This window comes from Amblyomma americanum, chromosome 1, assembly GCF_052857255.1.
Source record: "Amblyomma americanum isolate KBUSLIRL-KWMA chromosome 1, ASM5285725v1, whole genome shotgun sequence".
Lineage (NCBI taxonomy): Eukaryota > Metazoa > Arthropoda > Arachnida > Ixodida > Ixodidae > Amblyomma > Amblyomma americanum.
Genome location: NC_135497.1, coordinates 199,523,937 through 199,547,614, shown reverse-complemented (window position 1 = coordinate 199,547,614; position 23,678 = coordinate 199,523,937).

Genomic DNA, 23,678 nt, shown 5'->3' with positions numbered 1-23,678 from the left:
AAAACCGAGTGAGTAGCCTTTCTAGCTGGAATGCGTGAGAAACACCGACAAAAGAGGAAGAGATAAAAGACACGACACGTCTCGCTGGTGTTTTCTAATTCGGGAAGAGCATATTTTCATAGAGCAACGACCGTCTCGGTGCGTTTTTTTGTTTCTTTATCCACTAGCTGTGGGCCTAGTTCACCACGTCTTTTGCTTTTGTCGTTGCATCACCTGCAGCAGAACATGCGGGTTTACTTACGCGCGAAACTAAGCAGACATGACTAGCAACTGCAGCGACCCTGCCAACGACGCCATACATTGCGCCTGAAATCTACGAGAACGCCAGGCAAAAAAATAAGGAAAGCCCTGCGCTTGTTGCGTGCTTTTCGTTTTTTCCGAGCATCATCATCGGGCTTACGAGCAGCAGCATTCATTCCATGCCTTCCAACGAGCCATTCCACGGACCACTCACTGCGCGCATTTTCCCGATAAACGAGCGTGTCGTACATGCAGGCGTATTCAAGCTGTCACCACGTGCAAACATACAACTCAAAACACCAGGATCCTTTTCCACCGGGAACATGCAGTGTCGTCAAAGGAAATACCTCGCGAAAGGCACGCAAAGAAAAAAGAAATGAGGCATAGGAACAGGGGAAATGACGATAAAATATTAGTGCTGTTCGTCTATTTTGCGTCTTTTAGCTGAAAGCCGAAGATGCCTTTTCTGAGTGCTTCACAGAAACAAGACGTCTCTCCCCAAATCCTCAAAAAAAAGGTGTGGTCGTATATCAGATTCACAACTAAATGAGAGTGAATGAAGATTTCGAGGCCTTATTGGTGAGTCTTCTGACTGAAATGAAATGTTGGGGATTTAGTGCAGGGGCATTCGATATTCATATAATCCCCAGGACAAAAGATTCAAATCTTACGAGAGCAATGTTTAATTTCAGAGTTGTATTACGGATATACTGATCGATAGCAAATATTATGGCGTAATTTTTATTTTAAAAAACAGTCCTGCGTTAGCAAGAGCTCAATGACTCTTGCATGAACTACTCAATTAATGAAAAAAGAAAGAATAGTTCAGCTATTGATCCATGAGGCGCTCCTCACAAGGAACATAAGTTTCCAACATGACTGTACTTAAACTATGTTCTCGCTATTGCCGCATGTAAAAGAAAACAGAGCATGACATTTCTAAATTATTCTTTATCGAGAACTCACACGTTATTACGACGTGTAGCGGCGAAATTTCATATTTAGATGAAAATAACATGGGTAATGTTAAGAGGAATTCATTAGTTTGGGTGTTCGAAAAATAAATAAATATAATATTGCCAAGCCCGCATCTAATGATCTCATACAATAAATAAGAGAGAATGAACATAGGTGTCAATTCCAGGAGAAGATAAATGTATACCATGCGGGGGCAGAGTCAGGGGCAACGATTAAATTACGGGATCTGGGGGGTAGGATAGCGGGATCTGCTTCAGAATAGGGTTAAATGGAAATCAAAGGGAGAGATTTTTGTTCCAGACGTGGACGTAACTGCGTTGATTATGACGATGATGATAATGACGATGTATTCGTGCTCATACGACAAAAATAAGAGAACATATGCAAGATAAAACATATACAGTTACCTGAAATTTGAGGTAGAGGGCTAAGTAGAGCGGTGATCGCAACTGTTAAGGGATTCAGCTCTCACTACTCGCATTCGAACGTTTCTCGTCCGTCCGAGATTTCAGGATGGCAGCTGATCATGTGATCAAATTCATGCAGCATCGTGTAAAACGTGACAACTCTATCCCATGGCCGCGCGCAGTCGTGAGGCGGGCAGAGCGGCCGGTTGAACCCTCACGCTGGCGCTCCGCTATATATGTACCGTAAGAGCGGGTAGCAAGATATGTGCCACTTGGGATCCCCATTGGTGACAAAATTGTGCCCCACCGATTTGGCGCAGAGGGTTCGCAGTCGTGGCGAACGACTTGGCACGGTTGCGCGCACAATGTTTTTAGTCGAATTGAAGCTGGGTGTGTGTGTGGGAGGGATTCGTACCGACGACCTTTGGTCCTCGAAAACGAAATGGGAGAGACCTACGGAGGGTCGTGGCGTGCTAACCAGTGGTCAAAGAGGGATGGGGGTGGTACCAAACGAATCACCGTTTCGTGAAGTACGCAGTGGTATCCGAATTCGGGCCTGGGAGTGAAATTCGAATATAGCGAATTTGAGCTTCCGATATAACGAAGGTGCTTGTTAATAGTCATCGTTAGTAATAATGTAAATGATAGTCGAAAGCAGAGGTGATAAAAACTTACCTAACGCTCTTCATTTGATTTCGCATTCGCGAATCATTCTTTAATTTTTTCAGCCCATTTCAAGCAGCTGTCCCCCTTATCCCTAGCACTGACGCGCTGTGTGTATTCAGAGTATGAACAGCCTCCGCCCCCTCCCCCCCCCCCCCCCCGCCCATCCGTGTCCTGCCTTTCTTATTAATTCATGCAAACGTGCATCCCATTCCCTAAACATGAAGTCGAAAACGATGCGGATGAAAAGCTAAAGTTCTGTACCGTCAGCATTTCCTCTGAAACTAGAGCGTAGTTTAATTCATGCGCATTGCTTGCTGAGTAACCAGCAAGTGGTAGGCTTTGGAGAAGATTATCCGCGTCGCTGGAATTCACCAGCGTCGTTCTATTTCGGCGGCGGCGCTTGCGAAGCGGAACTGTACACGTCAGGGTTGTTTAAGTGTAGCACGCAGGCTTGTTTCTCTGTCTGACGTGAGGACTGTTTGACACGCTTGTGCGGTTCGAGGGTTCGCTCTGCCACATACGCACATTCACGCCCACGTGCTGCAGCAAAAAGAACGTGCGCACGAAAGCCTCTGCCCCTGTCAACAGGAGCGTGGGCATGCTGGTGGAGCGCAGACTCGCTACAGATCGCTATCGTACACTTACTGGCAATGCCCTAACCTCTGCTCGCATGTAGGCACTGGATCATGCGGGAATGATCCCCAAATACATTGAAATTATATTCGGCGTCTTCCTGCTAACGAATAATCTTTTTCTTTTCCAAACACCAGAGCGCCGAGTACACGTTAGAATCCGGGGCACGTACGTTTAGGCACGGTGAGCTGAAAAGGTTATCAGTTGGGTGGCACACGGGCGCAAAACTGCGGCTTTTGGACTGTATATAGCGGCCACGAATGAACACGTGAAAGTGGTGAACAGAAAGATACTTTGTATTAGTTGCTCAACAAATCACGACCTAAGCAGCTTTTCCGTATAACCAAGTGAATAGCATACCGCCCCTATATCTACCGATTTCACCAAGCCTTCGATCGATATTTAATATTACGGATTCAGCTACACGCCACCGTTACTAGAAAAGGCAGAAATATCTAAAGCCTTTTTTTTTTGCGGTCAACGATGCAATATGTCCGTTCTTGTTTCCAATCTGCGAAAATAATTACCAGTAAACTTTCCCACTGCATTTGCATTTGTGTTCACCTTTTAAACTGAATAAGGTGAGGAAACTGAGGTAGAGATTTTGCTGTGGAAACGGGTTGTTTGAAAGGAATAAGTTTGGAATACATATTCCTGTTAAGAACACTCAACTGACAGCATATACTGCTATTCCTTATGCCCAGGATACATGAGGAGTGCACTTCTCTACTGCGCCTATCATCGCCGGCCAGCCTACGCCGAGCCAGAACGGCGCACGCTCACTCCGAGAAGGAAGACGACGCGTGTAATATACGCATACCGCTCGTCCATCGGCCACGTGGGTAACGAGCTAGCCGTGGCCAGACGCGCCTATGCATTCCATCCACTTTGCAGTGGGTCAGTGGGTTGCAGTGGTGAACTCACCACCTGTCCACCGCGGAAACTAGCGAGCGCGACCTTTTCAAAGTTTGTACAGGTAAACTGTAAAATTGGCTATTAAAGAGCTTTTTTCAGGCACCATAATCCTTCCGAGGCACGTAATTTATAAAAAAAAAGTAGCGGTGATCACACGATGTGATGTGCCAAACCTGCGTTAGCAGTATTGCTTCCATACTCGCTTTTTCATTTTCGATTTTATAATCATCGCCCCCTCCCCCGAAATGCAACCCCGAATTTGATTCCGCCATTGCTTTTCCGTTCCGCTGCCGCGTGGGCTTCTGGAGGGCGGAGATGGGTGGATGGTGGTGGGTTGGGTTTATGGAGGGTAGATGTAGGTACAAGTAGGCTGGTGGATGGTGGGTGGAAGATCGTACGTGCGAGATAAATTTTTTCGCCGTGCTTACTATGCATGCATGCGTGCGTTAGTGTGCGTGTGTGTAAGGGAGAGAGAGAGCAGAAGAAGCTCGAAGCAAAAGGGGAATTAAATCGCCTCCGGGTATCATAAACAGTTCACAATAAAAGAATTGCTTGTCGTATATATGAACGAAAATGCAATGCAGCAGATCGTGTTGGGTTTGCTGGTGCGAAAAGCTTTAGCGAATACGCCAGTTCTCACGTCGTGGAAGCCGTGGTCAATCACAGACTGCAGCCAGTGCCGGCGTGTGCTGGTGTCACACACCTGGTGTCACGCACCTGGTGTCACACATTTTCGTGTAATTATAGCTGTGTGCGAGCAAGTTTTTCTGGTTAGAGCCTCATATTAGTGCCGATTAGAAAAAAGATGCACCAAATGAGATTTTTTACGCACCTTCCTTTAAAGTCACTTCAACCTTTCGTTGAGTGTTAGGCAATTAATGCTGGCGATAGGAGTCATAATTCCAGTAGAACTCAAAAATCTTCAAAGCTCACAGGCCGTGCATCTATGTCATGAAGCCAGTGGGCCAATGACGTAAAGAGACCCAACGTAATTCGACATACCTTGGCGCACCGTTTACACGAAAAAAGTGCAGGAAAGAAGGCTTGGCACAAATTATTCAGTTGTTAGCCAAAAATATGGCCCGCTTAGGAAGACTACGTCGCTGAGTCAGTTTTACAACTCTGCTATTTCTCTTTCTTCCCTCGCAGTGTAGTCAGCGAGACTTGCAACTCTACTCATAGGTGACCTGCAGCTATAGCTTGGCGCCTTGGGGAGCCGCTCCACACACAGAGCTAAGCAGGAATGTGTCCAACTCTGGCTGTTCTCGCGTGTTTGATTCACAAAGCGTGGCCAGCTATTCGCTTAAATATTTCACAGGGCATGCCGGGCTCGGGTGGACATGCTTGGTAATTATTCACTCGTAAAGCGAGCCAGCCGGGGCGGCTGCATTTCGAGAAAGGCAAAATGCAAAAAACCGCTTGTCGTGAGACTTTGGTATACATCGCATATGTGCCCAGGTGGGCGACAAGAATCCGGAATATGGTGTGAGCGTATGTCAGCCTCGACTCTCATACGAACTGCTGTCTGTCTTAACCTTCCTATGTCTTTATTTAATTTGTTAGAAACGGTTATGGAGGTATCGTGCGAATGTTATCCGACCTGCCAGGATACGCAGTCTCTGCCTAACGCTCTCACGCGCGGCTTAGATGCTGGAGCGCTCGGAGTACGTTCTAGCTCTTCGCTGTCGGTTGAACGCGGTTCTCTAGCAGAGGAATCCTGAGTTTCGTTAGCGTCCCTAAACTACTAGCAACTGAGAATGTGCATAAATTTCATATTTGAGCAGTGGTGTTCCGCGAAACGGGCCCGACGCGATGCATTTACTGCATCGCATGGACCTGCAATCTGCGCCACAAGTTCTCGCGCCGTGAGGACCTGCTGTCAGTAATCAGCGCCGCCACGGCGCAGATCGCGGGGCAAGAAGACATCGACCCTGATTTTGTGTTGTCACCTGTGCAACGAATCCAAACCATTCGTGATGGATGGTGCAGAGCATCGACAAGTGTATTGTGCATAGAGTTGCTTACAATTCACTAGAGGGAAAGCCGGCGGCTCTACACTTCATCCACCATGGACGCTCGATGCATGCCGGGTAAAGCGCGGCTTCGGATTAACAACTAGTGGCTTGTTGACTGTGCTGCGGATTGGATTTTTCTTTGTTCAGTTTCGTTTTCACCACTGTAGTTTTCACTGATGCTTTATGCGCTTTGTGGTGGTGTAGTTATCCAGATATGTACGCAGTTCATTTGAGATCAGAAGCATAAGAAGGCGCTTGACTCGATGTGAACTGAGCACTGCGGCTAATGCCTGCTAAGCCTGAAGTCCGTTTGCCCCATCGTTCGGTGCCATTTACGCAGCAAGCTCGGTTTCCTTAGCGGGAACCTGTGCTACCAGTGCACTGAAAGGTGAAAGAAGGGAACAAGGTTTTTATGTACTGAGAACTGCGCTGCAGGATCCCTCGTCTCAATCTTTATTTATGCCGCTCTAGCTTCACACCGTCGAATCTTTGTGCGTCATGCGGGGACGTTGAATCGTTAGATCATTTAATCCCCTCCTACCGGAGGTTTGCATGGCAGAGGATTTAATATTTGCAAATTCCCCTTGCTCGATTAAGACTGCCGTTTACTCTCCCCGTCCTCCCCTCCTTCGGTGCAACCGTCAAAGGGCGTGCGCTTAAGCTGGTGTGTGAACTTCGATCTTCACAGGTGTGTTATCAAGACCGGGAGATTTTTGTGTTAACACTTCTTTTTTTCAATTTTCTCTCAAAATTTATTTATTTACCATTATTACTTTTTAATTTATTTATTTGAACCCTCACCTCTTTGTTACCTAGTTTTTAATTTCAATCTTCATAAAATTTCTCGAGATTCTTTATTATTTTCCCAGATTGCTCATTTTTTATTTATGAAGTACATGAGTTAAGTCTCAATGAATTTTTCTCCTGTTTGGATCTGCAACAAGCTCTGACCAATCTGCCACCATGAGTATGTGTCATCGCTTCAGAGACAGCAGCAGCAACAACAACTCATTAGTCTGCTGTTGTGACCACTCTGCATATTTCTCGTAGGAGTCACGGATACATTTATCTTTTAAAAGCGCAAAGTACTTCAACAAGCCCAATGTATAGGACTGCGTTTCCTTCATTAAGAAGAGTGACGGTAATCGCGCATTGCATGCAGGAACGACTTCCACTTCATGAATTAATTCACGTAAATATCCGCACGCAGCACTTGTCAGCATTAACACGGACGTCACTTACGGGTAGGACTGGCTTCCGCTTCCTGTGAGCGCAGCGCCGGGACATGGCGACAGCCGGCACTTCGTGCGTGCATACTCGTTTCTCGTTTAGAAAAGCGAGTGCTCGGGCAAGTTTCTCATGGCACGAACCATGGTCTACGCACTGTCATGGGGCACGAACCCGCAATTGCGGACTGTTTCTGTTCCTGTTTTTCGTTTGTTTTTCACAATGCGAAAATGGAAAGCTTCTATAGTGTACTATTGTAAGCGATAACAATTTTCTTAAACAAAATGTCATTTGAAAAATGTGTCTGTTAAACGCAAAAATTTATTTTCCCCGGTTAGCTATATTTCCCGGCATGAAGAGAAAGCTCTCTCTCGCCATGGGCAAATTCGGTGATCGCTTACACCTACCTGCTTTTGTGCTCATTTACTGAAATTCACTCTAAGAATATTTTATTACAGGACATACTGATTATAAATCACTTTCTTGCAACATATAATTTGCGAATTTTTTTTATATCTGCAGTCGTAGTTATGTTTTAGGGCCAGGCCAAGTACGCCATGCTGTCTTCCCGGCATTCTTACGGCGGATGAAGTGCCCTTCAAGAAACTCGCATAGGCGGTGGCGGCAGCTTTCCCTCTAGGTAATATTTAGAAACTCTAGGGTACTGGGTTAGGCTGCGGCTGTCTGGGATGCGTTTGTTTCTCGCGGCACTCCTTCGAGCTTGGAGAACTTCGCGTTCATGCCGTGGGACAGCCAAATTATGCCAACCAGCGCCACGCCAACTCATCCCTCAACTCCTACTGCAGAACCAAGTTTGCGTCACACCGTTGTCATGGCTCGGGTCAGCTTAAGAAATGGCGGCATGGTGCTTCTTCAGCCGACAGCAAGCGTGATGACACAAAGAGTGAATGTATACCAACGGAGTTCATTTTTATATCAGTCAAGCGCTTCTTCATTATTCCGTGCCTGGATAACTTGGTGCATTTTTTAATAATGTCCTCGAAAAAAAAACATAGAGTAATCATTCCATCCCATTTCATTTAACCGAAGCAAGGGACGCATAAAAGAGTGAATTCAGTGCAGCCAGAAAACCGTGTTAGGGGCACATGTTCCGTGCGATATTCAGTAAGGCTTGGGACGCCATGCGAAACTCATATCTTTTGGCGTATGCAGATCCTCGTCACTTACGTAAGGATGCTAAAGGCGACATTTCCTACCGAAATTCTTTCGTAAGGTTGACTTTCGCTAAGGAAGTTTCCACGCTGATGTAGAACAGACACCGTTACGTTGCGTGACAGTTGCATTCCTATCCTGTAAATGCTTTCGTAAATGCTGACAGAAAGAGCTTAGGAAAACTTTTCATTTCGGTGCTTCGCTGCCAAACTCCTGCATCTGACAAGTGTTACTGTCTCAGTGCCATAAAAAGGCACACGGCGCATATGTGTAACCATGCTAAGCAAATTCGCTTGCACGGAAAACTTTCCGAAGGGACTCGAAAAGCCACGCTGATAACGCGTTGCAGAGCCCGCGATCGTTACATTTAGCCCCCCCCCCCCCCCCTTCACGTACACATACAAACATCACGCCGGGGGCAGGAGATGTGCAAAAGGATAGATAGGAAACTCTGGTTGCGTAATCATTACGTTTATTTTAGCAAAATTCTCCGTATGGTGACAACTGCCCAGAGTTGCCCCGAGTTTATCCCTTTACAAACTGCAGTTGTACTCCGGCCTCAAGGCACCCCGAAACAGCTGGAACCCAAACTAGCCGAAACTTCCTACCCCTGGCTTCATCTCGCCAACATGAAGCAATACCGGCTTTGACTTTCGAAATTCGAGGCTAGTGTTTCGAAAGCGCACCCTGATCATCCCTGCATGAAGCGCGTTATTGCGGTGGTGTGCCCCGGTGGCGTGATCGTTGCTTCCCGGTCGCCGCTCAGCCGTGGATTCGGTTCCACGCCGGAGGGCCGGCTGGGCTTTCGGGTGTGCGGCGGACGCCGAGAAACGAGAGCGGAAGCCGCAGCCATTCTTCGGAGCTGAAGCATTCAGATTATCCTTCACCGTGAAACGATGACGTCAGTTCTGGCATACTTCGTGTGAGTGTGCGAACGGGGAATACTAAAAGCGAATCATTTATGCGGTACAACGCAGACTGTCTTCTCTCGTTTGTGCGCATTCCTTCATATTACGTAATTCCTATTTTCAGGGGAAATGTGACTGCAAGGTGTGGGTGTCGCACTACAGACACGGGTACTGCTGCAAAAGTGATAGTGCTCTTTGAACCTTTGGGTATATTCTGGTTTGTAGGCAAACTACTCAAGCAATGTGTGCAGGGGGATGAAGGAGGGCGGGGTAGGTTAAGTCGCAAATGGGTGACTCATTTAAGTTTCAAACCAAGACCACGAGCTTACTAAATTTAAGAGTCCTTGTAAATGAGAAGGAAAAGTAAGCTCGGAGAAAAACACAGCACAGCCCTCCTTTAATCGCGATCAATGTGGTCTCATTGCGTTTGTTTCCTAGTTGATGAAGGCGACGAAGATATCTATAATCTACATGGAATGATCAAATGCATGCAAATTCCTTCTATGACATTCAAGGATCCGGAGAGCAGGACGAGACCAGAGGCACCACTTCGTAGCGTCTCTGGCCGCGCATAAAGAAGTTAAGAATCCTTCATTTCTGTGCATTGCAAAACTTAAAGCAGTTGACCGTAAATAAATCGATTCGATTCATAAAAACAAGTTGACAGCAATGGGCATATAAATGGAAGCGCAGTGAGGGGGGACTGAGAAGAGATCTTCAAAAATATATTTTAAAAATGCGCGCGGAGAAGGGTACTCAGTACTTTGCTTGTTCAGTGTTGTTCTTTTAGTAAGAGCGGTAAGCATGATTCTGCTCGTTGTCTTAGCTTTGGCCTCCGTTTCTCAACTGCATTACTTTCGTTGTTTTTATTCTCTGAGAAAAAAAGTGTCATTCGCTTTTTATTTCGAATAAGAGGAACGCAGTAGCAGGACGATGTAAAAGATCAAAGCTCATCTCGGGTCGAATTTTGCTAAACTTTTTTTTTCTAATTGTACATTCTGACCCTTTACCATTTGTAAGTAATGTCTATGGTGTCGGAAAACAGATGGCAAGCAACGTATGTCGCTGGCTCGTGCATCAAAGGCGGCTGATCAATGTGAGAGATAGCGAGAATTGTTCGCAGAAAGGATAGTTATAAAACGTCACCGCTGCTCGCCAGCATTAGCCCATCTACCGAACTTCACAGAGCGTGCTGTGCGCAAAAATAAGCAAGGCTGGTTTGGTTGCTTCTCAGTGTGAAAACTTGACTATGAAAATGTTGAATATAACGACGTCGATGCCTGCTTTCTCTTGCGTGTTGGAAGCGGTGGAGGTTACCATCCTAAAGGACGGCGGAGTCGCGAGTTTACAAGGAGAAAACAGCCCTTTATCCTTCGCCTCATGCAGTTCATCTCCATCGAAGCCAAAGTGGACGAGCTTGGCACAAAGCGTCTCCATGATTTCGGTTTGTGTTGTTAGCGGGTGCGTCCAATCCATCTCCTCCGCAAAGAAGGAGAAGTTCCTAGTTTTCCGTAATATCAGCTCTCGAGCTCCTCGCTGTAAGGGAGTGCTCGAATAACGTGCCCTGTGATTACGGGCCTCTAGCACCTTCTGTGGAAACCCGGTTGAAGGCCAGGACCATGAAACTTCCTTGTCTTATATGGGGACACAGTAGACGCCCTTATCCTTCCCATTGAAGCATATATATACACTCCACTGGCAGCGTAAGGAGGGAACAAAAAGTTTACATGCAAAAACGGTCTTTGTATCTGAGGGAAACGGGTTCTCGACGAAACGGCGCCGAAAGTCAAATATGTTTGCCCTGGAGTACGGTATTTTTTTTTCATCAAACTGCAGTGAACGTTAGTTAATAAATCGACGGTAAAGGCCCTTTACTGCCTGCATAGTTCTTGCTTATCCTTGCTGAGAGGAGGCTGCCGTGGTGGCTCAGTGGTTATGGCACTCGGTTGCTAACCTGAAAGTCGCGGGTTCGATCCCGGCAGTGGCGGTCGCATTTCGATGGAGGCGAAATTCTAGATGCCCATTTAGTGTGCGATGTCAGTGCACGTTAAATAAACCCAGGTGGTCAAAATTTTTGGTGCCCTTCAGTACGGCGTCCCTCATAATCTGAGTCGCTTTGGGACGTTGAACCCCCATAAACCATAAACCTTGGTGAAAAATATCCGCATCGCAGTGCGCAGCACCTGCATTCAACTCAGCGTTACTTTCATAGAGCTATATCGGGAGAGACAGGTTAGGACCAGTTGCTGAAGAGAATGCGATATTGCCAGCGCAGACACTGAACAAGGCGTGGGCCCCTTGCGTCTTGAGAGTAAACAACTCGTTGATATGTGTGCGCGAGCGTGCGCAATTATGTTATCGCGCTTGTGTGTGTGTGAATGCACACTGACAGCTAAATGAGGGTTCGCTGTCAGAGGTCGATATTTTCGTGGTCCTGCTGCATTTCTTTCTCATAGATTAAATTTAGATATCATGCCCACGTCGGCGGGAGAAAACCAAAGTTCGGATACTGAAAATATGGTTTCATAGAAACAAAAAATCCTCTATTTAGTAAAAACTTAATTAGCTCGTCCCCCTTCTCTTTTTTGACAGGAAGTGATAATGAGATATGGATGCTAGCAGCATGCCTTCACGCGCAAAAGCTGTTTTTATGGCCATAAATTTGTAGGCCTACTTCATGTCCCGGAACTTCAGTTTCTGACCTACGAAGCCTAAGCAAACGAAATGGCAAGAAATGACAAGGGTATTCCGTTCGCCTATTCTCACTGGGTGAACTTTTCACCATCTCTCTTCGTTTAAAACCACCTGTCATGTCCGCGCTGCCTTCGACACGTGCGTTTATGTTTGGATGCTTATCTATGCGCTGTAAGTTTATCGGGAGAGCAGTGGTGACGACATTAGTGTGGCATTCTTGAATAAAGCGCCAAGCAGAATGTCCCAATTTTTAAGCCACTCCTCTTTTGAACTGTACGGTGCATGGCCATATCATTCACTCCGTACGTTCTTTCGATCGGCTAAAAGTTGAGGTTGGAGAAATGGCGCTTCCCTCTGGGGCGAAAAAAGCTTGTAACGGCATTACTGTGCGGTAGCTCTAATTCTTCAACTGCGTGCTCATTCCCGTCTATCTTTATTGATCTTCGAATGCCCGAAAGCACTCCTGGGCGAGTGAGGGAAAGAAAGAAGGCGCGAACCTTTCTTGCCAGCTGCGGAGTGCGGTGCTTGGCATGGTAGCGTAAACAGTGGGCAGCAGCGGTCGCAGCCTTCCTCAGCTCTTGTGAAATTCGAACAGCGAGGCACAGCTGTTAACATCCCAGGATGCCTTGAGAAAAAAAACAATCATTCTTTTTTCATCTTGCGCACCGGACTGGAACAGCAAAGTTTCTGTACGGCAAGCAACAAGAAAAGCATCGTCAAGTCGCTCTATATTTTATTTAACGCGAGGTTGTTTTTGTTTTATTTGTCGCAGCAGTAACGAGTGTTTCTTTTAGTTCAAGGCTCCAACAAAAGTTTCGCAACGTATTTAAGCTATGTAAGTAACAAGAGCACGACCTGTCTTCGCAGCGTTTCAGTGGCAAAACTGCCGGGTATGAACACATTTGTGCGGGCTTTGCGAAAATACTTTGAAGCTTGTTTTGAAGAAGATATTTTGTTTGTTAGTCTTTCCTTGGGGAAACGTACAGGTTTGGCAAGTTTGTCTGTGCACAAAGTCTATAGTCCGGGTAAAATATTGTTTTAAGTGCGTTTTGTTCTTGAGACGTCGGCCTTCTTTGTCGAAAGGCTGTTCCGAAAATATCCAAAGCCATCATGGAGGATATTCTGAACTGGGCTTTTAGTGATCGTCATACTGCTGAAGAGAAGCAGACGCATCTGTGTATTTGCGCTCACTGCTGTCTTGATGTTTCAAAGCATGCATTCAGTAGCAGATCCTTACTGTTTTGGACCTGGCATGCGGCCAACCGCAAAGTAATTACCATTTTTCTTTCCCCGCTTGTGGCGGCGTTTCTTGAGTCCGGCTTCCCTACATATTCAGGCTGTTTGTACTCCACTCGCAATATCTACCTAGTTCGTCCTCCCTTCGAACGGAGGAAAGCATATAAGTTATTCGTACATAGCTTCCTGGAAACCAAGAATGGTTTTGGCGCTTTTCATAGCGAAGCAGTTCAATTCGTTGAGTCGTTGTAATATAAAACTAGTAGTGACCAGAGCAGCTTTATTGAAATAAATTAAGCTTACGGGCAATTGTTCTCATGCTGTGGTGGCCGCTGCCCGTTTTCACTTGACAATCATTGCTTGTTCTCCTTGATAACCACCGTTCCTAATCATCATGGTCTGTATTTTAGCGTGTGATTTAGTTATCCTTCCCTTCAGGGCTAAAACTAACTGAAAGCTGGAAAGTTGGTGACACATGCGTGAGTTATCCTCACTTTTCTTGCCTAGCGATTGTGCAGGAAAAAGAATCCAGCGTTTAATTTTTCTGGCATTTCAGGTTGATTTCAGTGTTTTTTCTTCCCTCTGCATTTACGCTTAAACTGGCGTCATAAACAGTGGTGGGTAGTATGCGCTGCCTCTCGTCCCCTCTTCCTGCTGCTGCCATTTGGCCCTTTTTTCTTTTAAAGAGGAACAGTGGTGACAATGGGACTGGTACTTTTAGTACTTGATATCTTGGGGTAAGCATCAGCGATTCTGATCTGTGTGGATCTCACATTGGAAAATAACATTAATACTTTCAGCCAAACCACGACCAGAGGAGCATGTGGATGATGACAGTTAAAAAATCATCAGAGAAATTAGGTTTGGTTGAGGTAAAAGGTTCGGCAAGAGTTGTACTTGGTTCCATATCTATCTATACAAAAGCAGCACAGGCACACTCCGGCTCTTGAAGGTGTCCGCCGGAGGCGCACCCACTAGAGGAGGAAGGGGGGGGGGGGATGCAGGCGGCGCCTTTCGAGTCCGAGGAGTGCCGGTCTACGGTTACAGGAAAGACTGGGTAGGATGTTTACACTGTGCAGCGTAGCTGTCGTCGTGCTGCTGGATGTCCTTCGCTTATACCTATACCCTGCACTAAATACCACGAGCTACGTACTTTGTAGCACCATAGGTTACCACAGGGATTGCGACAGGCGCACGGTCACGTGCCTAGCACTATAGTCACGTTGGTGGAGCTGATTGCATGACCGTGCGCAGGTTCACGGTCATGTGACCGATCACGTGGGCAGCGCCGCTTACGTGCACAGCGCGAGGCACATGATCGCGCGCCTGTTGCAATCGCTTTGACAGCCCGCGTTGCCATGCGTAGACCGTCAGCATCCGCCGGAGAGAGAGCTCTGTACATTAGTATTTCCTGTAAAAAGAAGGGAAACTCGTATTCTTAAAAACTAACTTGTGACTCCACCGTTTCTGTGCTACAAAGAGCGTTCAGTTGCCAAGCATTTCAGCAGAAAATTGGCCCAGCATCACATAGCCCTTGGCACTGTAGAAGGATTCATTACCATATTACATCTTCACGGTCTAGTTCTTCACGGCGACAGCACTCGCGAACGCTAGTCAATAAAGAGCCGTTTTGACGTGCGGTCGGCTGCGTTAATGCGGCGGGAGTTGAAAAAACACCACCACTGGCCTATAATACTGCGAGTACAGTGCCACTATTCGATTAGCATGTACCGTTGGGTGAAACTACGGGATGCTAAAGCTAGCAATCTACAGTGGCTTATATCCCTGTGACCCTATAAAATTTAATGTCATTCGGTCTCATTCGGTGCCACACAGTAAAAAATAATGTCATGCGCAAATGTTAGCAATGACGGTCAGTGAAAAAAAAAAAGTAGTTAAGAGACATCAATGCGCGTAAAAGGTACTTGAAATTATTGCGTAGTATTTTGAAAACGGCTTCGAACATTTTTGTCCAATATTATATGCAGGGTGAGGAAAGCGCGAGCCACTTAAATACCGGCTAATTGAAAAACCTCCGCTGAAGCCGTAACTCCGTACACCATCCGTTGTGCACGTAACTGAAGAATGAATTGGCGCTACCGTCAGCATTAAAGAACAAGATCTAACCTCAAGAAGGTTCTGAAAGGAGAAACGCTCTCTCGGTATTTCTCTCTCACTCTCAGGCTATCCTTTTAAAATTTCTGACCCGCGGGGCTGTTGCAACCGTCGCGCATCCTTTTTGTGTGTTTCGCGTACTCCGTCAGTCGCGCATTATCTCGGACGCTGTCGCCTGCTTTGCGGCGCCGGTCACAGACAATTTGGCATCGTCTTCCTTCATGTGTTAGTGATGTCGGTGCTGTGACAAATACGGTGGTGTTTCGTTCTGTGCTCGTGAACTTAGAAACTGCGAAAAGTGCAGCGAGACCCGCACGGATACGACGGGAACCGCTACCTAGCTGCGCTCGCTTTTTCGGGAGCCACCACCTATTTCGGCGCCGTGGATCGTGAACAATGATTTATTCCCTGCTGTCGACGAAGCGGTCACCGTGCTTGGTCCGCAAGAGTCGGCACATCGTGGGAACCGATTATGCAACTGTATGTAAACTGACATTTATTGGTGTCGCACATATCAGCCATGGGCAGTGAAGGGCATTGCGTGATGGTGGTTTGCTTTCACGCGTTTACGTAAATACTAAACAAGTTCGTTGCAATTGTCTATGATTATAAGGTACATCGTGCATGCATTAAATTGCGCGCATTCACTGCGCACAGACTGATCCTTCTGTATTGCGTGAAAATTATGCAGGAATGATCGCATATGTATTGCGTGAATGATGCACGAAATGACGTACTGAAAATGTCAGCTGCGCCGTTTGAAATAAACTTGACACCTCTGGTGTCAAATTGTCGGTATTTTACGGAATACTGTAACGTAGACATAAAAAGTGTATTTTCAGAAAAAAAGCATTGGCAGTGGCTTAGCTCGGCTATGCCAGGATGTACGCAGCGAGAGGTACGTTTCTCTGGCTGAGCTTCTTGTGCATGGTCACTGTATGTTTAGCAATGAGAGACATTGGGCTCCATCTCGGCGGCTATGCGCCGTCTATTACGCTCGGCAGTCTGGCATCTCCGTTCGGCAAGCCGTTCCTCTCTCTGTTCGGGAGTCTCCGCTGCTCTCTTCGTCTTCTGACGCTCATTATCTCTTTCTTGAGTAGCCAAGTGCCAGGCGACAGCATCAGGACCGGGAGACTTAATCTTCCCTTGTCTATACCGCCGCTTAGCAGCGGCTGGACTCTCCTTCTGTGCATCCATGTGAGACGTTGTGACACAGCCGCCCATTACATCTACGCCTTTTATACGTAAAGCAGTAACCGCATGAGGCGAAAATTCGCGGCGACACGCCGCGTGATGGGCTGAGGGCCGCCGAATCACTGTCGCTCACCGCGTCGCCCAGGTTCTGGGTTTGCAAAAAATTTCGCCCATCGCCCGGAAGTGCCGTGCGAGACTAGCCAATGACGGTCGGCCTTGCGGGTGAGTAACTTCCGATCCGTCTTTCGCGCGAAAGTCGATTTTTTTTTTTCAGCGGGCTTTCCGCGCGGAGCAACAGCCGACGCATCCCTCACCATGGCAGCTATGCAAGAATTTAATGAAATGCTCATTAATGAAGTTCAAAAGTAAAGGGTGTTGTGTGTATGTCCTACACGCACTATAAGTCGCAAAAGTGCAGGAATGTCGCCTGGCGCCTCATCGCAGCGTCCCTCGGGCGCACGTTTCTGCGTCACGTGACTTTGTGTAGACTAAAAATAAAATTATTACCTAAATATATTTTTCAATGTTTTTATTGTGTTTTATCTTGTATGAAGCCTTAAGAGCGTTGTTCTACGCGTTAATTAACGCAAAATGACTGAACGCTGAAGCGGCCGCAATCGAGCAACACTGAAAACGCGCCTCTCCGACGCCGAGTCCCGTCGCTTCGTGCAGTTTGCGCCAGCGGCAGCGATGGGCGACGGCGGCGTCATCGCGCGACGTATCGCGAAGGAATATCGCCTCATGCGGTTACCGCTTAATGCTGTGCATGCGATGCGTGGTTCGGGAGATATAGCGGCGTGCGGCGAGGCGGCGGCGAAGCGCGCGGCGCACCTGTGGGGTCTGTCTGGTTACCATGGTATCGGCGCATGCGCAGAACTGGTCTCTCCCGGCCGCCGCGAAATGCAGCCCCATGTATTCCTCGCTACAATATCTCTTTTTGGCTAAAAGTAACGGGAAGGATATATATGTGCAAATAAAACCATGAAAAATGTTCTCTGTTCTCCATACATTGGCCCAGCGCTGCGGCCGCCATTGTTGACTAGCAGCTCAACCAATTATAACAAGCCACAACATCAAAGAAAGGCTGTACAAAAACCGAAGTAAAGCGCAGCGCGCGCAGCAGGCGGACGACGATACATCCAACCACCTCCCCTAGCGGGACCGATTTTGGTCCAATCCGGGCGTGAAGCAGATGACACGCGAACACCTCCCGCACCCGTGTGTTTCGGTCCTCCGTTGTCATGGGATAACTCGTACACAATTCGCTATGAACGTAACTGAAGGAGGAACTGGCGTTACTGTCTGTAATTCGTGGTCGCAGGAAGGTATAGCAAGTCATGAATTTTGTTCAGGTAATTCTGTAAACAAGTGAGATCTTGCTCGTTTTGCACATTTCTGTAAACAATACAGTCATCTGCGTATATTCCTAATTTGCATCATGTGCCTATAATAATACTTTGCATGGATGGTTTTGCAAGCACTCCGCCTCTCCCCTCCAGCTCCGTGTGCTGCATAGCAAGAACTTTTAAAAATTCTGTGGGCACTGAAGTCTTCGTACGTGTAGGAAAGCGAAAGCATGTCTTTGATCTTTATTTTTTCCTGACTCTTATAAAGTGAAGTGTGGCATTTTGTCATTTCCGGTTATGACATACTACGACACCTATACATTTTCGGTTACGACCTACTACAATTCGTCATTTTTGCTTACGACATATTACACCACCTCGCCATTTCCGGCTACGTCACGCTTTTAACATGAAAATTAGTTTTTGAGGAAAGAAAGGGCGCAGTAGCTCTGACACTTCGACATCTCGGTAGACACCTCAACCGCGCCTTAAGAGAAGAGGTAAATTCTCAGAAAGCATGAAACTGAAGCTTCTTATGCCATTGATCCGAACCCCTGTCGCAGGCTAGCCTCCAACCTGACTAAAACATGTAAGCTGTATGCAAACAGAAATGCTATAGCACCACCCGGAACGCTGTACGACGAACGGTTGTTCAAAATTTTGGTGTGAATGTAGTTGGAAATGCCTTTACGTGATGGCAAGCCGGTGACGACAGGACTACATGACAGATGGTGATGGAATTGTTTTAATGGCGGTGGGCCTAGCGCAAGCGCTTCGTGCCACGCCACTGCCCAATTTGTCGTCTTCTAGACCGTGACGATACTGCCACAACATTTTGGTCAGCCAGTGATGTCATCGCTGGGATTTCATCTACACCTCCATCAAGTTTGAGCCTCATTGTGTCAGTTAAATCTGTCTCTGAAGTATCAAGTCGCTTGGGAGGTACCACTTCATGTGGGCACACTTTGCGGATACGGTCTGCGGACAACTTCCGCTGACGGCTTTTCGTTCACATGAGCCATATAATGCTTTCGCATTTAAAAAGAAAACTCTTAGATGATTCTCGGTGGATCGTTTAAACCCGTTAGCCGTCAAACATTCGCTATGTCCGAAGTTGAAACGCTAATGTTCATTTCAGCCGAGGTGGCACACTTACGATCGTTATATGCGAGGTCAACACACAGTTCGATATAACGGAAGTGGAATGCCTGGGTAGGTTCATTATAACCAAGGGATTATCCATTTTAATAGGGGCAGTATGGTAAGGTCGTTCGTAGCTCGGTGAGCAGGTTGCCACCTGAACGCTGTGGCGGGTGCGCCACCTGACACTGGCTACTGACAGACAGCGCTGGCCATTTCCGCTTGCACAGACCCTTCTAGTTGTAACGTCTAACGCATTAATATATAATCGGTTCTCATTGTGGACCCTCGTAGGTGCTGTTAGAGCAGTGCGTGCGCCCGTGTCATACACATTTGTTCCTATTGGCCCCATTTCGACGGAGGTGAAACGCAAAATGCATCCGTGTGCTATAGCTGACGATTCGTGTTGAATTTGAATATGCATTGGCTGCCCTCTAAGCTAATCAGCAAAGTGGCGCTTGGAACCTCGGACTGGCAGCTCAAGGGTGCGTCGATTGAGCCGAAAGGGACGCGCTCCATGTTCGCATTTGTGTTAATCGTGATAGCATCCTTGCTTCACGTCACTTGATACCGTCATATCAGTCTTATTTTAGCATGTGCTTTGCAAACGAACTCAACGACGCAAGCGTAATGTCATGACACATACGTAGCCGTGATAATTCGCATGCATGAACCTTTTAGACTGCAAGAGTGCTTTATTTGGAAAGTTTGTTGATGGAAGCGAGTTCCTGTTGAAGGACCACAAACGCCTCGCCAGATGGTGCATGTCCCGTCCACATCTTTTCTTGCTTCTTTATATTCAGCAAACGTCTTCTAATAATGTCTTCAAGCCGCCGCGGTGGCTGAGTGGTTATGGCGCTCGGCTGCTGGCCCGGCCGCGGCGGTCGAATTTCGATGGTGGCGAAATTATAGAGGCCCGTGTGCTGTGCGATGTCGGTGCACGTTAAAGAACCCCAGGTGGTCGAAATTTCCGGAGTCCTTCACTACGGCGTCTCTCATAGCCTGAGTCGCTTCGGGACGTTAAACCCCCATAAACCAAACCTAATAACGTCTTCTTCAGATGCCGCTCACACGACGCCCGCCATGGCGAGTCGCAGTGCTGGTAACGGACGAAGCGTGCAACGCTGTAGCCTTGCCACCGCCCGCAAATTCGGCGGCAATGTTCAGCGCGTGACTTGATTGCAGCTCACGATAGCGCTGCGAGCGGCTTCGGGGCCGCGGCGCTCTGGGAAGCAAGCGACGCTCCTAGCGCATCTCCATCGCTACAGCAACGCTGCGCATGCGCAGAGGGCAGTGGGGGTGAGATCAAGTGATAAAAGCTCTCCACTGTAACCAGAACCTCGACAGAAACAAGGCCTGGAAATTTAAGGCGGCATAATTACAAGCGTGCACAGAAGACAAGTTGCAAATAAAGTTAGGGGAGACAATATATTGCTTCTATCAATACTAAGGCGATAGCCTTTAATGGCTCATACTCGCGGTGACAGTCCGTCCGTTACAACGCCACGTAGGTCAAGTGACCTAACGTGGTCTATAATTTGCGTAAAAATTGCAAATCAGTGGAATGAGTCGCAAACGACTTTCGCCTTCCCACAGTTACAAAATATCTAAGTTCCTCCGAGCAATTTTTATGTTAGTGCTTAAGAACTTATTAAGAGATGCCTTAACTCTGTAGTTTGTTGAAGCGTTGTAATGTGGCGAGATTTTCGTGAGACAATATAAGGATGACTGGGCCCCCATTTCTGTATAATCGCGTTCCTATCTCCCTATACGGCTATTTCGTTGGCGGCTCTGTACCGCTTGTGGGCGTTATCTTCGCGGCCAATTGTAAATGACCCTGATAGATATACACGGGATCGCTACACTGAAATGCTCATGGCGGCAAGAACAAAACACAAACACGTGTACATGCGGAATTCGGTGTGTGTTTTTGGCACTGAGAAATTTTGATCATAGCTGCGTTTGGGTGAGTTGGTTTTCCATGCTGAACGTAAAAGCGCAAAAAACAAGGACATAGAATAAGACAAAAAAAAAACGAGCGCTCACTTGCAACTACTTTTATTTCATGCAAGAAACGAAATTTTATACTCTCGATGAATGAATGAATTAATTAATTAATGAATGAATTAATGATAATGCCTGCAAGGCATTACCACAGAGTGATGAAAGATAAGTAATCGAGCGTCACACTTGAACGATGTAAGATAGGGCATCTATTTTTGTGACAGCAGATTTGACGGAGCACTTGCGCAGTCATCGACTGCTCACGCTATTTCCAAAGCCTCAACAATTTCTCGCGTAATTTAACAGCTGTTCCCGTAAAGGACTTTGCACTTGTGAAAAAGAGGACGACAACCCTCTTTTCCTTCCCTTTTGCATTTTAAACAATGTATGGTTTGGCTTGGTTTGGTTTATGGGGGTTTAACGTCCCAAAGCGACTCAGGCTATGAGGGAGCCGTAGTGAAGGTCTCCGGAAATTTCGACCACCTGGGGTTCTTTAACGTGCACTGACATCGCACAGTACACGGGCCTCTAGAATTTCGCCTCCATCGAAATTCGACCGCGGCGGCCGGGATCGAACTTTAGACAATGAATGTTCATGTGCCCCCGTTTATTATTGTTCACAACATAGTCATGCTCACCCAATCGCTCATTTAGGCATCTTCCCGTTTGGCCTATATAATACTTCCCACATGATAACGGCACTTTGTAAACAACACCTTTCGGGCATCTTGCGAACGGCTTTTGATGCCTGATTGTGCGACCAGTTCTCCTGGGTTTTCTGAAGTGCTTTGTTTACATAATGAAATCAGCTTATTTGGAGCAGAGAACAACACGTCAACGTTTACCCTGTTGAGAATTTTTTTTAATATTGTGCGAAAGCTTATATTTTTAAAGAATGACTGCAAATTTCTTATCGGCTTTTGTCTTTTCCGGCTCTTCCTAAGACTTGGCTTCCCATTTATTCTTTTTGATAAGTCCTTCCGCCACAGAAACCAGCATGTGCAACGGATAACCCAAATCTTGCAACTTGTTGGACTGCAGGAAAAGGCTTTCTTCAGTTGTATGTTCGCATGACTTTTTTATGCAGTTGACAAACCCAAAGATAGCTATGTTTCTTTTTATGAGCTTTGAATGCGCGGAACTGGAAGGTAACGGCATTTTTCCATCCCTGTCCTTGTCGTCACGCATGAACTTCCTGAGAACGGTGGCATACGCTTTTTCGATATCAAGTTAACTTCTTTAGAGGACCACACCTGCTGGATTTATCATCCCAGGGATGAAAAAATGCCCTTAACTTTCAGTTCCGCGCATTCAAAGCTCATAAAAAGAAACATAGCTCGTTTAGGATTTGTCAACTGCATAAAAAAGTCATGCGAGCATGCAATTGAAAAAAGCCTTTTCTTGCAGTCCCACAAGTGGCAGGATTTGGGTTTTCCGTTGCACATGCTGGTTTCTGTGGCGGAAGGACTTATCAAAAAGAAATAATGGGAAGCCAAGTCTCAGGAAGAGCCGGAAAAGACAAAAGCCGACAAAAAATTTGCAGTCATTCCTTAAACATAAGCTTTCGCACAATCTTAAAAAACTGCCAACAGGGTAAACGTTGACGTGTTGTTCTCTGCTCCAAATAAGCTGATTCCATTATGTAAACAAAGAACTTCAGAAAACCCAGGAAAAACTGGTCGCACAATCAGGCATCAAAAGCCGTTCGAAAGGTGCCCGAAAGGTGTTGTTTACAAAGTGCCCTTATCCTGTGGTAAATATTACATAGGCCAAACGGGAGGATGCCTAAATGAGCGATTGGCTAAGCATGACTATGTTGTGAACAATAATAAAGGGGGGGGGGGGGGGGGGGCACATGAGCATTCATTGTCTAAAATGCAAAAGCAAAGGAAAAAAGGGTTGTCGTCCTCTTTTTCACAAGTGCAAAGTCCTTTACGGGAGCAAATGTCAAATTATGTGAGAAATTGTTGAGGCTTTGGAGATAGCGTGAGCTGGCGATGACTGCGTAAGTGCTCCGTCAAATCTGCTGTCACGAAAAGAGATGTCATATCTTACATCTTTCAAGTGTGACGCTCGATGACTGTTATCTATCTTTCACCACTCTGTGGTAATGCCTTGCAGGCATTATCGAGAGCATAAAATTCTATTTCTTGCATGAAATAAAATCACTTGGAAGTGAGTGCTCGTGTTGTCTGTCTTTATATATGTCCTCGTTTTTTGTGCTTTTACGCTCAGCAGAGAAATTTTGATTGAAGCACCCACAGTGCAGTTAAACCTGAATGTGTCTATACTATGCCCCAAATCAAAAACAGTTGCTCTATTTACTGCAGTGCTTCATGCACGCCTATTTACGTTTCTTTCAAGCATAAGAAGTGAAACTTTGTCACTGCGGGCTCCTTACCCAGCACGCGAGCACTATTGGGCTGTTTTTCGCAGAATGGCTAGGGTATAAATTCACGCTTCCTAGGCAACCTGCGCTGAAAAAAGGGGAAGACAAAAATGTGTCAGCGATCGCACAAGAATGAGAGGAGAAGCCTGAAAACGTTTACGCCGAGCGCTGCAGAATCCACTTCAGCTCACCTCGCCTTGCCCCTGTATCGCATAGCCACGGGGGCATTCTAAATCCAACCTTCTATGCAGAAGAGACGAGATTATGCGCTCGCATGCTGCTTGGCTAAGAGGACCGTGTAGTGCTCAGAGTCATGTCTCATCACTAATTTCGATGAAGAGCGGCCAGTCCACTTCCAAGAATCTTCCCTGGGCAGCGCATGCACAACTTTGCGGCAA